General features: G+C 38.7%; 1 long non-coding RNA gene across 3 annotated transcripts; it reads left to right on the top strand.

The window, feature by feature from the left end:
- The first annotated feature begins 12,140 nt into the window (after positions 1-12,140).
- On the top strand, positions 12,141-13,396 carry LOC116806142. 3 transcript variants are annotated; one of them, XR_006246780.1, is made up of 3 exons: positions 12,141-12,434; positions 12,484-13,067; positions 13,161-13,396. It is a non-coding gene; the product is annotated as an uncharacterized LOC116806142 (long non-coding RNA). The 3 variants fall into 3 exon arrangements; XR_006246779.1 differs by having other exon boundaries at positions 12,141-12,430; XR_006246781.1 differs by having other exon boundaries at positions 12,141-12,426.
- Positions 13,397-14,033: the final 637 nt, after the last annotated feature.

Below are 14,033 nucleotides of genomic sequence, written 5' to 3' on the forward strand. Positions count from 1 at the left end.
CGGGCCGCCCAACAGATGGTGCGAAAACCCATATCTAAATGCATTACAATATGCTGATGCTCAATTGTTTGGGTATTGTGCGGTAGATAAAAGCCGGATCGGTGTCCTATCAACAATGGTGTTTCCATTATGCTTTGTTAATAATCCAGTATCATAAAATTGGATATCTGACGTTCCATCGGTGCAGACTGCAGAAAATTTAAACGGAGTCATTGCTACAAATATCCAACGGTTCATCCTATATATTTTTTCCCATATAAATATTTTATTGATATTTTCAATCTAATATGATGCACCTGTTTTGTGGTGGAACAGTTGCATTTCGCAGCTCATGTCGATAGAAAAAAGTGATTGTATACTGTAGCAAATGAAATTATTTGTAAATCTTAGTGACAGTTTGCCATGTCTTCTGTAGTCAATTCCACGAATGTTTGCTTGTAGCTGGTATAGGTACCAGATTGTACAGATCCACTATTGATACCAATGGCAATATTATTTTAATGATAGCATGATTATCTACTATAGTGCCTTCTGCGTTCATCATTTTGTACGCCATGAGCAACATTACGTCAGCGTAATGTACCATTGAAAAGTGTGGAAATCAGACTCATCTTTCATTACATTCTTAATTTGCTCTTCCAAATGGCTTAATCGCTTTGAGTAAGCAATTTCATCTCGTTTCAACACGTTTATCGTAGAGTCAATCAATGAGGCTTAGTTTTGTAATAATCCAGGAGATGGTCTTCATTTTCCTTCACTTCCAGTATCGTTTTTGACATGTCCTTTGTATATGTAGAGTCCAATGCGCCGAACAAGCTACTGGCGATGTTTTCCACGATGTCCAATGGTGCTCTCTGCTTACTTTATTTGGTCAGTAACATGTTTTTCATAAATAGTTCTTCTATATGATACATTCCCTTGCATGTAGGTATGTCAATAATTTTGGAACATATTTGGCTAATCATTGTAATACCTCTCGAAAATGTATCTATGTCGGTCCAGTAGGATTCAAAGTCCAAGTAGGCGACTATCAGCTACTGCTAATTGTGTTGCTCCCATTTTTTCAAAAAAGATGCCAGGTTTTAATCCGAACTGAGTTATGTTTATCGATTGTGCCAATTTTAGCGGCAATAGAAGCAACATAACCAACATCGTTGTAGCCAATAAACCGGTATTAATCTGCCCTCTTTTCTTGGGATGTGAGCTTTCATCTGATTCCTCGCCTTCCATAGGATCATCTACTTTATGCTTGTGGGTGAGTTCCTCTTCATTAAATAGAGGAGCTAGATGTTGAATTCCTTTGGAGGCTTTCACGTCAACAACCCTCACGAAATTATCTTTTCCATGGTAGACTCGAACGATTGTACCCATGGGCCATTGTAATACTAGCGTGTTGTCTTCTTTCAGTAGGACCAGTGCTCCTACTTTGATGTTTGCTGATGACCTTCTCCACTTTTGACGCTGCTGCAGATGCTGAAGGTATTCATGGGACCACTGTGTCCAAAATGAATGTTTTAATTTTGGCACTGCATGCCATCGTTGTCCTAGCGTTTTAGGTTGCTGGGATGGCTCACTGTCGGCTTGCGCGGTTATGGGCGAGAATTAACTATCGCTTCTATCTCGATTATTACGGTTTCCAACTCTTCATATGTTAAATTCGCAGTTGTCACATTTTTTAATAGGAGATTTTTTGCTGACTTTACTGCAGCTTCCCAAAGTCCGCCCAAATGTGGTGCTCGAGGAGGAATGAACTTGAATTGGACTCCTCTACTAGTGCATTCCTGAATTATTGTATATTGCGCCTTTTCGGTAAATATCGCTTTCTGTAGCTCTTGAAGCTTGTTTTTTGTCCCCACGAAATTTGTTGCGTTGTCACAGTGCAATGTTTGACACTTTCCACGGCGACTAATGAAGCATCGCAGTGCTAGTAGTGCACAGTGCCTCTGTGGTGAGATCGCTTACCAGTTGCAGATGAACTGCTTTTGTAGTGAAGCAACAGAATATTGCAATGCATGTGTTAGGCTTTTTTCCACGAATTTTGTAGTGGATTTTAAAAGGTCCACAGTAATCAACGAAGTGGTGGGAGATTTCCCATAATCTGACCCATTAATTTCGGCCTTGCTTTAGTAGACTTGATGCAGTTTTGAACAATATTTCAGGCCATGCTTTTTCCTTTCGGAATCCAGACTTGCTGTCTTGATGTGGTCAGCAACGCTTGGGGACCGCAATGCATACTTTCCTTATGAACTTGTCCAAGAATTATTTTTACGATTGGGTCGTTGTATGGTAATAACATTGGGTGCTTTGCGTCGAAAGAGAGATTTGCTGCTTCCAGTCGACCGCCTACTCGCAAGATTCCCTCTTGATCCAAAAAGGGTGCTAAGGCCTCAATTGCACTGCCTCTTTGCGGCTCCTTTTGTCTTTTAATTAGCTTCATGTCGTCCATAAAATCATTCTGTTATATGTTACGGATAATGAGTTTTTTAGCTTTTTGAAGTTCATTGAACTGTACAATTTGATTGGTATGCCGTTTTTTCTTTTGGAAGCGCATTATATAAGCTATGATTCTGACTAGCTTATTGAATGAACCATTATCCCGAATTTTATATATGATGTCCTCCTCTCTGGTGATAGTCATTATGGATCTCTGACTAATCCTTGGGAGGTTTGCGTTCTCCACCTAATCTTTAGTAGTAACTAACGGTGGAGGTTATTTTAAGGGCGAGCCATGTAAGAACAGTGGACTATAAAACCACATACTGTCTTTGACGAATTTAGCAACAGCCATTCCTCTGGGCAACATGCCTCAATTTCTTTTGTAATGTTAATTTCTGGATCGTCCCAATTCTTGTGGCGACGAATTTGTCACGAATGGATGCTGGACAATTAATCCCCGACAGTACAATCCTTGAATCAGACCAATAATAAGTTGGTGCATTTTTCTTTGATATATCTTCTTTAATTCTTGCCATTAGCTGAGCTCCCAAAACAGCAGCCTTTATTGTGATAACAATTGTACTGTCGCTTGTGTGTCTTTATGTGCTGCTCTTATGTATATGGCAGCTCCAAACGCCTTTTCGGAAGCATCAACAAATGTATGCATTTCTGTTGATTGTAATGAACAACGTGGAGCAGATGGGCTATTAATACGTTCGGAGTACGCGCTTGCTCGGGCCGATGCTCGCCGGCAATTGGGGTGGGTTATTATTGGTCAACCGACATATTAAAATGGCTTCCTAGTTATCAGTTATATTTATTTATTTATCGCGTACTATATTTTTACATAAAGAACGACAGACGAAGACAGACCATGGACATGAGAAAGAAGAAAAAGGTCAAAAGTAATAGGAAGATCGGAACACTCAAGCAATCAGGTCATCCTTTTTTTTTATTGTGGTGCTGCCTTTTTGGCGCACTCGTCTACCCTGCCATGATCCTGCGGCCCGATATATACATCAGGATTCTTTGGGATGACCTACGGCAGCTATCCTACCTCCATCAGGAACTGCATGTTATCCACTTAACAACGAATTCAATGCATTTAAATATTAAACTTAGAAAAATATAGGTATTTTATATTTAAAAATATAAGTTTGATTAATACCATTAGAACATTATAGTTATATATACAAGGAAGCGATAATTATAGTTATATGCATGTTTACAGAGAGATTTTTAATTAAATTATTTAACAAAAAATGATCAGCGCGGTTACTGTCTGCACGTGGTCCTGCAGTAGATACATGCATCATCAATTCAACCCGGGCATGCACCTCTTCTAATATATGATTTCATGCAACAATTTTCTTTTAAATCTATTCGATATGCAGGTAAGAACAAAATCAAAAAAAAACTAACACTTGTTTTTGTTTCTTGTGTTTTGTATAATAGTAATACGATCGAATCTAATATTAATCGCTGTGTGGGGTATATATATATATAGGTTTAGGGGATATATTAGTTTATATGAATATTATGCATTCAGAGCATGGTCGCCTTGCGTTTTGAATAACAAACAAAAATAATTTAAAGGAAGATATATAGTTGATTAGCGCAGCTGCTGTTGTAAAAGTACAGTTGCTCAAGTTTAAAGAGTAGCTTGCGAAAGCGCGACTCATAATAAAGAAAGAGAGTAACTTACATACATCATCCCACGCTGGAAATACTTCCTGGTGTTGGTGTGTGTGTGTGTCGCTGCAATTAGTTATGAAGAGAGAGTGCAAATATTTCAAGCCTCGTGCGAAAGCTCGCAGCGGATAATGATCATGGGAGTGAGCGATTATCACAAGCCACGTGCGAAAGCTCGCTGTAAGCATAAGCCGTACGCTGAGACAAATTTTTGTGTGTTTTTCATTCTGCATGCAATTCTAAATAGAGGGTACTTATTAGTTATATAAAATATAATTTTTTCTTAATTACACAGAATCGTCACAATTTCCATTTTTTTTTTTCTTTCTTGCATTATCACTATAATTTTTACGATTAATTAAACAAAAAAAAAATTTCTTTTCAAATTACATTTAATTTAGCTTTTACTCATTTACTTCGCCGAGTGCACACGTGAACGAGCTTTTTCTATTTGCTAGACATATGAATATTGAATTTTTCACTGAGGTTAATTTTTTCATTATTCACTTTTGTATATAAAGATAAAAAAAGGAAGGAAATTGCTCTAACTCCTTACTACTTTTGTAATTATTAAAGTTGACTCCATGAGGTAGCTGGGTAAAGCTGATAGGCTTGGAATATAGCAGAAGGTCCGCAAACAGTTGACGATGTTCATCCGTTTAAGTTCGGTCTAGGAATGCTAATGAGATGCGCTCGATGCCCTTTTACATATTCTCCTTAGGTATGATCGAAGGTTAAGGCGTGCGGCAAGGGCGAGTTTTAAGAGAGACTTTCTTAGACACCTTAAATACAGCAATTTGGGCAATCAACTTAGCACAGACATCTCCACCGTGAACATGGGCGTGGCAAAGGCGCTATATTTATTAACTTCTCAATTTGTTGCTTCCATTAATCCCATCTTTCACGAACTACCAATCCATATTAAGCACCGTATTAAGTGCCCATTCTAAAACAATACATTTATTTAAATTGGTGTCATTTTTTGAATGGTTGTTAATTCATTTACCCTTGACAAATTTCAGAATAGGCACTGATATAAAAAGCGTTTTGTGCAGCAGCTTGCTGCGGCGAAATTTATTAGTTGTAGGCTTTTCTCCTTTAGACACTAATTTTTCTATTACACTGTACAGCAAATCCCAACATTTAACTTTATTAAAATTTTTTTTTCAAGGTTTGCAACGTCCACAACTTGCGCGCTCAAAGGCTAGGAAATGAAAAGAATGTGTCCGCGGTCAAAAGAACTTATGAAGACACGTTTTGGCAGAATTTTGCTTCACCCTTTATTTCAACAATTTTGGAATTTCCTTTCTTATTGTTTCTTTTATTTTTTGGAAGCTGACCACAATGGCTCATAGATGGCGCTATATGTGAAACGCACAAATTATTGCCCCTTTTTAGGAGAAAGCTAAATTTATTAGCTCGACACACCCTTCCGCCAAAATCACACTTTGGTGTTGACAACATGAAAGAGTGATAAATGCTTGGAGAGCACAAATTAATGTAGATAAGGTTATCATTGTTTAATGTCCTTTGCGTGATATTTGCCAATTGGGCGGCCTTGTAAATCTTCTAGTTCGTAATATCTATGACCGACTTTAGTAACATCAGGTAATTTTTCGTTCAAGTTGGTTGAACTATGGTCTAACGGACTACTAACGATGCCTTCCGCATCCGTAACAGAACACTTTACGTTCTGCTTCACATTCTTGGTATCGATGACCATGTCTCCCACAATTCCAACACGAAACATTCATAGCAGCGATCTCTGGATTTTCTAACTCCTGCTCGCAATCTGTTTGCATTGCAATTTCGTGAACTTGCCGTCCTGGAATTAGGCGCTGAGAAGGAACATTAGTTTTTGTAACTGCTTTCATGAACCGTTCTCTTCTGCGTACGACATGTCGCAACTGCTCTAGATTATAAATCGGTACGTACAAAATCTCATGCTGCACTTCCGGTAATAAATTTGCTTGCAGCACCTCAAGCAAAGACTGCTCGGACATAGGCTGTGTAAGCCTATCGGCTAACAACATAATAGCCTCATGATAGGTGTCAAAAGGTTCGTGGTATTTTTGTTTTCTCAACGAAATGGCTGTGCGAATGTCTAAGTCCGTTCGACCATCTTTAAAATGGGCCTTTAACGCTCGACACAAGTCTGGCCAACAAACGCACGGAACACTTTTATGGTATCTCCAATACCATTCGCTACCGCTGTCTTCAAACAAGTTACTAGGATAGCGCGATAGCAGCTCAAAGTTGCCATCCAACGACTGTGCTGTAAGAGCTTCCACGCGATATATAAATTCTTCTACCGATAACGATGAACGTCCCGAAAATCTCAACTTCCAATTAGAAATAATCTGGCTAATTCTATCAGAACGTAAACTTTCGCACTGCTGCGATCCTATTGGCGTGAAACTACTTGTTGGCGGTACACCGTTACTAGGGACATTTTCCGAATCTCCTGGACCAGGGAGTTGAAATAGTTGTTCAAACGTTTGTCGCTCTCTACTATGAACAGATGGCCTAGCAGATGGCTGTACATCTGCAGGGTTGCCTACAGGATTCTGCATTGCTAGTCTTTGAAACCCTGTCTCAATGGCTTGAGACAAAAGTTGGGTCTGTTGAGCAATTGCTGTCGCCATGGCGCTGACAACAGTTTGTTGCAAGTTGGTAGCAAGCAGGTTGTGAGCGATATTTTGGTCCACAACTGGGTGCGACTGCTGAGACGCTCTTGCCTCTTGATTAGCACTTAGCTCTGTGCTAGTAGTAGCTATTACTTCGACGGGGTTGGACTGAGGAACTGTACACGACTCATTTCCCTGCCTTACCGCTGATACCGAGCTAATTCCCGCCTTTGAAGTCTGCATTTTTCCTGTTGTAGCGACTTTAGGCATAGCTTTAACGACTTTAGGCATAGCTTTAACGACTTTAGACTAGATCGTGTTATAACGTTTTGGGGCTTCAATGCCACCTTAGCAGGCTGCGATGCAGCTAACTCAACTGCCAAATTCTGAGTTGAAGTACTAAGTGAAGTTTTACAAATAGGACAAACTCGTTTGTTACCTGATCTATTGTTAAAACAAGTATGGTGAAAATAATGGTTACAACTGGTGGCTAGAAGCTGTGCCGGGTGTTCCACCTCTAATGTACACACGCAACAACTCACACTTTCCAAATTAGCAAGAGAATTTAAATTGTCAATACTTCGACTTACTGACATTGCTATACTAACATAGCAAACTATTAAAATGATTCATATAAATGAGAAACAAAAGCAAACCATGTGCTAAAGATTACTTAAAAAAAGAAAAGAAAAAAAAGCTAATTTACGTCGAGCGATATATTCAAAATTCATTATTTGAGTGTGGACAACAATGCGAATTCCTTCTTGAGAGTAGGTATGCCGACCTTTACTTGATTTATTTGACCCCCAAAAAGATTTGGAAAAGAGAAACGATAGGATAGAGGTAAAAGAAAAGTGTAATTGCATCAATGATCCCATTTTCGTTTGCAAATAGAACGGTTATTGTTCCTTGCTTGCTCGGGCCGATGCTCGCCGGCAATTGGGGTGGGTTATTATTGGTCAACCGACATATTAAAAAAAGTTATATTTATTTATTTATCGCGTACTATATTTTTACATAAAGAACGACAGACGAAGACAGACCATGGACATGAGAAAGAAGAAAAAGGTCAAAAGTAATAGGAGGATCGGAACACTCAAGCAATCAGGTCATCCTTTTTTTTTTTTTGTGGTGCTACCTTTTTGGCGCACTCGCCCACCCTGCCATGATCCTGCGGCCCGATATATACATCAGGATCCCTTGGGATGACCTACGGCAGCTATCCTACCTCCATCAGGAACTGCATGTTATCCACTTAACAACGAATTCAATACATTTAAATATTAAACTTAGAAAGATATAGGTATTTTATATTTAGAAATGCAAGTTGGATTAATACCATTAGAACATTATAGTTATATATACAAGGAAGCGATAATTATAGTTATATGCATGTTTGCAGAGAGATTTTTAATTAAATTATTTAACAAAAAATGCCAGTTGATCAGCGCGGTTACTGTCTGCAAGTGGTCCTGCAGTAGATACATGCATCATCAATTCAACCCGGGCATGCACATCTTCTAATATATGATTTCATGCAACAATTTTCTTTTAAATCTATTCGATATGCAGGTAAGAACAAAATCAAAAAAAAACTAACACTTGTTTTTGTTTCTTGTGTTTTGTATAATAGTAATACGATCGAATCTAATATTAATCGCTGTGTGGGGTATATATATATATAGGTTTAGGGGCTATATTAGTTTATATGAATATTATGCATTCAGAGCATGGTCGCCTTGCGTTTTGAAAAACAAACAAAAATAATTTAAAGGAAGATATATAGTTGATTAGCGCAGCTGCTGTTGTAAAAGTACAGTTGCTCAAGTTTAAAGAGTAGCTTGCGAAAGCGCGACTCATAATAAAGAAAGAGAGTAAATTACATACATCATCCCACGCTGGAAATACTTCCTGGTGTTGGTGTGTGTGTGTGTCGCTGCAATTAGTTATGAAGAGAGAGTGCAAATATTTCAAGCCTCGTGCGAAAGCTCGCAGCGGATAATGATCATGGGAGTGAGCGATTATCACAAGCCACGTGCGAAAGCTCGCTGTAAGCATAAGCAGTACGCTGAGACAAATTTTTGTGTGTTTTTCATTCTGCATGCAATTCTAAATAGAGGGTACTTATTAGTTATATAAAATATAATTTTTTCTTAATTACACAGAATCGTCACAATTTCCATTTTTTTTTTCTTTCACTTGCATTATCACTATAATTTTTATGATTAATTAAACAAAAAAAAAATTTCTTTTCAAATTACATTTAATTTAACTTTTACTCATTTACTTCGCCGAGTGCACACGTGAACGAGCTTTTTCTATTTGCTAGACATATGAATATTGAATTTTTCACTGAGGTTAATTTTTTCATTATTCACTTTTGTATATAAAGATAAAAAAAGGAAGGAAATTGCTCTAACTCCTTACTACTTTTGTAATTATTAAAGTTGACTCCATGAGGTAGCTGGGTAAAGCTGATAGGCTTGGAATGTAGCAGAAGGTCCGCAAACAGTTGACGATGTTCATCCGTTTAAGTTCGGTCTAGGAATGCTAATGAGATGCGCTCGATGCCCTTTTACATATTCTCCTTAGCACGACATACATAAGTTGGTGGGTATGATCGAAGGTTAAGGCGTGCGCCAAGGGCGAGTTTTAAGAGAGACTCTCTTAGACACCTTAAATACAGCAATTTGGGCAATCAACTTAGCACAGACATCTCCACCGTGAACATGGGCGTGGCAAAGGCGCTATATTTATTAACTTCTCAATTTGTTGCTTCCATTAATCCCATCTTTCACGAACTACCAATCCATATTAAGCACCGTATTAAGTGCCCATTCTAAAACAACACATTTATTTAAATTGGTGTCATTTTTTGAATGGTTGTTAATTCATTTACCCTTGACAAATTTCTGAATAGGCACTGATATAAAAAGCGTTTTGTGCAGCAGCTTGCTGCGGCGAAATTTATTAGTTGTAGGCTTTTCTCCTTTAGACACTAATTTTTCTATTACACTGTACAGCAAATCCCAACATTTAACTTTATTTAAATTTTTTTTTTCAATGTTTGCAACGTCCACAACTTGCTCGCTCAAAGGCTAGGAAATGAAAAGAATGTGTCCGCGGTCAAAAGAACTTATGAAGACACGTTTTGGCAGAATTTTGCTTCACCCTTTATTTCAACAATTTTGGAATTTCCTTTCTTATTGTTTCTTTTATTTTTTTGGAAGCTCACCACAATGGCTCATAGATGGCGCTATATGTGAAACGCACAAATTATTGCCCCTTTTTAGGAGAAAGCTAAATTTATAAGCTCGACAAGCGAATCATTACACACCCTTCCGCCAAAATCACACTTTGGTGTTGAAAACATCAAAGAGTGATAAACGCTTGGAGAGCACAAATTAATGTAGATAAGGTTATCATTGTTTAATGTCCTTTGCGTGATATTTGCCAATTGGGCGGCCTTGTAAATCTTCTAGTTCGTAATAGCTATGACCGACTTTAGTAACATCAGGTAATTTTTCGTTCAAGTTTGTTGAACTATGATCTAACGGACTACTAACGAGTAAAGTCAAGTCCGGTAGTTGATCGAGTGAACTGATCATTTCATCAGTTACTCGGTGTTCGTTCCCTTCGAAACAAGTTTGCGTGCACTGGTCGACGGTGCACGCGACACTTCGTTTTTTGAAGCATTGCACTTGGTACATGACGGTTTGTATGTGTCACGCCTTCCGCATCCGTAACAGAACACTTTACGTTCTGCTTCACATTCTTGGTATCGATGACCATGTCTCCCACAATTCCAACACGAAACATTCATAGCAGCGATCTCTGGATTTTCTAACTCCTGCTCGCAATCTGTTTGCATTGCAATTTCGTGAACCTGCCGTCCTGGAATTAGGCGCTGAGAAGGAACATTAGTTTTTGTAACTGCTTTCATGAACCGTTCTCTTCTGCGTACGACATGTCGCAACTGCTCTAGATTATAAATCGGTACGTACAAAATCTCATGCTGCACTTCCGGTAATAAATTTGCTTGCAGCACCTCAAGCAAAGACTGCTCGGACATAGGCTGTGTAAGCCTATCGGCTAACAACATAATAGCCTCATGATAGGTGTCAAAAGGTTCGTGGTATTTTTGTTTTCTCAACGAAATGGCTGTGCGAATGTCTAAGTCCGTTCGACCATCTTTAAAATGGGCCTTTAACGCTCGACACAAGTCTGGCCAACAAACGCACGGAACACTTTTATGGTATCTCCAATACCATTCGCTACCGCTGTCTTCAAACAAGTTACTAGCATAGCGAGATAGCAGCTCAAAGTTGCCATCCAACGACTGTGCTGTAAGAGCTTCTACGCGATATATAAATTCTTCTACCGATAACGATGAACGTCCCGAAAATCTCAACTTCCAATTAGAAATAATCTGGCTAAATCTATCAGAACGTAAGCTTTCGCACTGCTGCGATCCTATTGGCGTGAAACTACTTGTTGGCGGTACACCGTTACTAGGGACATTTTCCGAATCTCCTGGACCAGGGAGTTGAAATAGTTGTTCAAACGTTTGTCGTTCTCTACTATGAACAGATGGCCTAGCAGATGGCTGTACATCTGCAGGGTTGCCTACAGGATTCTGCATTGCTAGTCTTTGAAACCCTGTCTCAATGGCTTGAGACAAAAGTTGGGTCTGTTGAGCAATTGCTGTCGCCATGGCGCTGACAACAGTTTGTTGCAAGTTGGTAGCAAGCAGGTTGTGAGCGATATTTTGGTCCACAACTGGGTGCGACTGCTGAGACGCTCTTGCCTCTTGATTAGCACTTAGCTCTGTGCTAGTAGTAGCTATTACTTCGACGGGGTTGGACTGAGGAACTGTACACGACTCATTTCCCTGCCTTACCGCTGATACCGAGCTAATTCCCGCCTTTGAAGTCTGCATTTTTCCTGTTGTAGCGACTTTAGGCATAGCTTCCGTTATAACTTTAACGACTTTAGACTTAGATCGTGTTATAACGTTTTGGGGCTTCAATGCCACCTTAGCAGGCTGCGATGCAGCTAACTCAACTGCCAAATTCTGAGTTGAAGTACTAAGTGAAGTTCTACAAATAGGACAAACTCGTTTGTTACCTGATCTATTGTTAAAACAAGTATGGTGAAAATAATGGTTACAACTGGTGGCTAGAAGCTGTGCCGGGTGTTCCACCTCTAATGTACACACGCAACAACTCACACTTTCCAAATTAGCAAGAGAATTTAAATTGTCAATACTTCGACTTACTGACATTGCTATACTAACATAGCAAACTATTAAAATGATTCATATAAATGAGAAACAAAAGCAAACCATGTGCTAAAGATTACTTAAAAAAGAAAAGAAAAAAAAGCTAATTTACGTCGAGCGATATATTCAAAATTCATTATTTGAGTGTGGACAACAATGCGAATTCCTTCTTGAGAGTAGGTATGCCGACCTTTACTTGATTTAAGAAGAAGAAGCACCAGCCAATAGGAACTATACTCCTCCGGCAAAAGACTGTCGCATCCGGAATAGAATCAAATGCTCAACTACTAAGAAAATAGACTGTGATCCGCGATATTAAACCCGATCCAAATGGCGCGACCAACCACCTGAGTTGAATCCAGCGACACCCGAATCCGGCCCAATATTTTGGTTTGTAGGTATGTCCACAGACACGTAGGGAGTAACTACTTTTAATGTTCCACTCAGCGGCGGATCATAGCTTAATTATCCATGAATCCTCGTCCAGCTAAAGCGTTACACCAATCGTAGCACCACTAGGAGGAATTTGCGCTTGTGCATTGTGAGTCTGGCAACACAATTATTTTGAAATTGTAATTGTTCCTAGAACTTACACGAGCGCAATATTGTTTTGTTTACTGAGACGGTCATTATCAATATTTTTGAATCGAATAATATTACTACATCTCTAATATCAAAACAAGGACAAAGGTATGGGGATATGAAGTCATTTGTGTAAGCAGATAGCTGCTACATCAGAAGTAGCTGACCTCGAAATTTGTGAGCCTGTACAGGTGCAAAATACTAGTATGGTTTCTCTTCTTTTTTTTCAATACTACTGTAGATCGGAAGCCTAACCGATGGCCTTTCGATTAACCTCCTGTTAGCTTATTGAACACTAATATTTTTACTTGAAACAGGCCCCATACGTTGGGCGCCAAAATAATATTATAACTAATTATAAATAACTGTAATGAACAACGTGGAGCAGATGGGCTATTAATACGTTCGGAGTACGCGCTTGCTCGGGCCGATGCTCGCCGGCAATTGGGGTGGGTTATTATTGGTCAACCGACATATTAAAATGGCTTCCTAGTTATTAGTTATATTTATTTATTTATCGCGTACTATATTTTTACATAAAGAACGACAGACGAAGACAGACCATGGACATGAGAAAGAAGAAAAAGGTCAAAAGTAATAGGAGGATCGGAACACTCAAGCAATCAGGTCATCCTTTTTTTTTTATTGTGGTGCTACCTTTTTGGCGCACTCGCCCACCCTGCCATGATCCTGCGGCCCGATATATACATCAGGATTCTTTGGGATGACCTACGGCAGCTATCCTACCTCCATCAGGAACTGCATGTTATCCACTTAACAACGAATTCAATACATTTAAATATTAAATATAAGTTTGATTAATACCATTAGAACATTATAGTTATATATACTAAGAAGCGATAATTCTAGTTATATACATGTTTGCAGAGAGATTTTTAATTAAATTATTTAACAAAAAATGATCAGCGCGGTTACTGTCTGCAAGTGGTCCTGCAGTAGATACATGCATCATCAATTCAACCCGGGCATGCACCTCTTCTAATATATGATTTCATGCAACAATTTTCTTTTAAATCTATTCGATATGCAGGTAAGAACAAAATCAAAAAAAAACTAACACTTGTTTTTGTTTCTTGTGTTTTGTATAATAGTAATACGATCGAATCTAATATTAATCGCTGTGTGGGGTATATATATATATAGGTTTAGGGGATATATTAGTTTATATGAATATTATGCATTCAGAGCATGGTCGCCTTGCGTTTTGAATAACAAACAAAAATAATTTAAAGGAAGATATATAGTTGATTAGCGCAGCTGCTGTTGTAAAAGTACAGTTGCTCAAGTTTAAAGAGTAGCTTGCGAAAGCGCGACTCATAATAAAGAAAGAGAGTAAATTACATACATCATCCCACGCTGGAAGTACGTCCTGGTGTTGGTGTGTGTGTGTGTCG

The sequence above is a fragment of the Drosophila grimshawi genome, unplaced genomic scaffold, assembly GCF_018153295.1.
Source record: "Drosophila grimshawi isolate 15287-2541.00 unplaced genomic scaffold, ASM1815329v1 contig_545, whole genome shotgun sequence".
Taxonomy (NCBI): Eukaryota; Metazoa; Arthropoda; class Insecta; order Diptera; family Drosophilidae; genus Drosophila; species Drosophila grimshawi.